The sequence below is a fragment of the Montipora foliosa genome, chromosome 4 (assembly GCF_036669935.1).
Source record: "Montipora foliosa isolate CH-2021 chromosome 4, ASM3666993v2, whole genome shotgun sequence".
NCBI classification, from domain to species: Eukaryota; Metazoa; Cnidaria; class Anthozoa; order Scleractinia; family Acroporidae; genus Montipora; species Montipora foliosa.
Window position 1 is genome coordinate 15,726,500 of NC_090872.1, and position 3,832 is coordinate 15,730,331.

Here is a 3,832-nt window from a genome sequence, read left to right on the forward strand (position 1 = left end):
GTCTTTGTTTTCGTGACTTTTTTGAGTTCGCTTCAAAACGTACCAGGTCCAATCATAACTACAAACTACAAGTTAAATCGGCGAACTGTAATTGTTATAAATATTCATTCTTCGTTAAAATTATTCGCGAATGGAATGACCTGCCTGCCAATGTTGTTGAGGTAGGAAATTTGAGACGTTTTAAAATAGCTCTTAAATCATACATGTGTATTTCTTAGGTTCTACTTATAAACATATATTTTTGATTTTTATTTTGGAAGTTTATTTACATAGGGTTAACCTCTTAAACTTCCTTTTTAGGGTATTACTTGTATTTATTTGTTTATGATACCTTAAATAAAGTATGTATGTATGTATGTATGTATGTATGTATGTATGTTAATACGGCCGCCCGATGCTCAACCAACTGAGCCTCCGGTGCCCGGTGTTTTGTCCATATTTGGATATAAAATTGGTGTCCTAAAATAATTAATTGTTCCAAGGAAAAGACTTGCAAGTTACACGCTTCAATGTTGTGTGCTTCTGGTAGAACCCTCTTTACAGTCATAAATTACTCAGAAAAGAAAACAAATAAAGGAACGAAATATCCCTGAAAAACTACAAGCTACAAATTTCATTCACTCACAGTCTGAATCATCGGGTTAAGGACTTTGTTTGTGCATTTGCTTTTGTTGGCGGTGATAAGTGCGTGAGATCATGTAGCCTGCATGACAGGCGCTTTATGGCTCACAAAGCGCCTGTCATGCAGGCTACAGATCATGTAACAAAGCTAATCAAAGTAATGGCTTATCATATCAACAAGTATTTTTCATAGCAACATTCATTGGCCGGCCATGCGTTACGTATGCGTTCGCTTCGTGCTGTTGAAGCTCAAGTGCCTTGTTCGTGAATTTGGTCGAAAAGCGGAAAACAATCCAAATAAGGTCAATTTACTTGGTAGTTCAAAGGAAGCACGGTCATTATTCCGTCCTAATCTGTGATTAATCAGTGTAAAAAATCGCATTTTAAGATTGCTTTGCCTTTTTGACCAACGTAGCAAAAAAGACCGGAAAATATTACGTACGACCAAAGATGCTGAACTTTCAATATAACTCCCTTGTAAAGTTAGGCTTTCCGTGCTTACTTATATCGGAACATTGTCAACATTATGCAATATTGTTCTTTTAACTGAATACTGATAACAGCTATTGTCTGTTTACCAAACGTTCTTTTATTAAACTTGTGATCAGACTTCTTTTTGTTATTTCGCTAGTTTGGCAAGATCTAGAGAGGAAAAAAACCCTCCCGTAAAAGACCACAGACAACAACGGAGAATGAGGCATGACCGCAGACTACTCTCCTTTACTCTATTTGAATGTTGAACAAGCAATTTGTTTCGACACCAAATAAGGCTCTGCCGCGGGTTATACTTATATGTAATAGGTTTTAAAAGTGTTGTATACTGATAACGTGAGCGACTGCAAAAATGCCTTCAATGTGCCAGGCACCAAAGATTACAGCTCTTAGTTACGGTACACATGTACAGCTGAATTCTTTAGAAAGGGCGCGAAAACCGCGGTGCATGTTATGGTACAGCTCGGTGATGATCAATGTGAACTTTCCACATGATAGTCGCGATCACACATTCTCTTCAGACCGATTGACTCTTTTTTTAAGAAGGCTTCGAATTTAAATCACACCTTCAGAGAGTATAGAATTATGGTGAATGTTATTTTGTCAATGTGGCTTTCTCGCCTTGCCGCTGCGAAAGGTATTTTATGCTCCCCACCCTCTACTCCCCAGGAAGCACTATTTTCTTTTATGCACTGGTTTCTTTTATGTTTTAATGATGAAGAAAAAAACTGATGTCATTTTCAGTGAACTCAAGATCTAGCTTAATCGGATAAATATCTAGAGGATCCTGGAGCGTGTAGTCTAAATATTCACAGACAATTGCTTCTCTGTGCGAATGATTATGTTTTCAATAAACCAATACACGAGCTGCTCACACGAATTTATGCCGTGCGAGCACCCTCCGGTGAAAAACGTTCTGTTGTTTGCAAACCAGTAGTGCAAAAACGTGTTTTAGCGACCTCGGTCCGGCATACGGTTCATGGGTGGTTGGGTAATGTATTATTTGGAAGCGATGTTGATACCACAGGTATAAGAAGGTGCTCCCTCTTTGTCTTGTATTTAGACCACACTGAGCGTGATAAACCATTTCGGAGTGCGCGCGTGGGGATAAAACCGTGGATATAATTTTGTTCTTTTGTCGTGGAACACAACTGCATAAATTGAAATTAAACTTCTTTATTACTATTATTATTATTATTATTATTATTATTATTATTATTATTATTATTATTATTGGTGTAGTAGTAGTGTTAATGAACTAATTAGCGGGAAGCAATCTTGTTCCGACTTATGAAAGCCGCTGCGACGCGCTTCGATGACTTCATTGATGACTTTATTGATGACGTCGTATCTGATGAAATACGTTGGTAGGGTGAGGTTAGGGTAACCCTAACCCTAATCTCCACACATACACTCGTTTTTCTATGAGAATCTTTTTATGAGAACGTTGAGGCTGAGATAAACCAAAATTTTAAGAACATATTAAGAACATTCCTCAGGCTGAGAGTCGATTAAGAACGTTTTTATTTTGATCATTTTTATTTTGGACGAAAGCATGAAATAAAAGTAAATAAATGGAAATTAACCCATTAAGGGTATACTTTGTATAACATAACAATGGATTTCTTATTGCATGATACACATCTCAGTTTGTAATAATGCATGAGCAGTTCTCATTTATAGGTTTCGTGGTCACGTCCGTATTGATTTTTGAATGCTATACCGTGTAAATTTAAGAACATTTAATAACGTTTTCAGCCTGACATAGCAAAAATACATAAGAACGTTTAGCTTCAGCTCCAAAATTAGACGTTCACTATAGTCGGGGACAGTGATGATGGTAATGTTTCATACTAGAATCACCTCAGCGTTTTGAATTATTTTAGGTTCCCTATTATCTCGAGCACCGAGGCGTGAAAACCTTTAACTAAGGCGGTATTTAGAACAAACTAAAACAGTCAATACAATGTAGTATTGACGAAAACAGCTTCTTCCAAAACTATCTATAAAACCCCTGTGACTGATACCGTTTTCACTCAGCATCCATATTGGATTAGGCCCGTTTTAAACGTGGCATTTTTACATGTGCCGAATCTAATGCAAATGAGAAAAACGTATTGTTTTCGCTCATTTGCATTAGATTTGGCACATGTAAAATGCAACGTTTAAAACGGGATTTACTGAAACAAAACGAAGTATTTGCATAAAATTTGGTACACCATCATGGCCGCTATTTCAGTCTTTGTTTTGGACATCATGTGAAATCGCTCTATTGTTTGGGATGGTGGATAACTCGTTAAATCGTAAAGCGGTGAACCGGACAGACTTTCTTCAGGAGTTCATCATGGACTACATCCTCGGAGACCCAGGGGCAGATCGCGGCGGCAAGGGGAAGTCTAATTAAGCCGGCAAAAGAAAATGGCGACGAAGAAAAGCATAGTAGGCTTTTCTTCGTCGCCATTTTCTTTTGCCGGCTTAGACTTCCCCTTGCCTCCGCGATCTGCCCCTGGGTCTCCGAGGATGCATGGACTACTGTTTTCTCACGGGTTTCCGCATCAGTCTCTTTAACTTTCGTCCGCGGCCGATCTTAACATCCGTCTCTTCAAAGGTAGACATCGCTCAGTGAAATCTTCAATAAAGTAGAATTTACATCTTTGCTCTATCTCATTCAAATTGCGTCGGTAACTACTAAACATGAGCAAATACCGAAAGTGGGTAC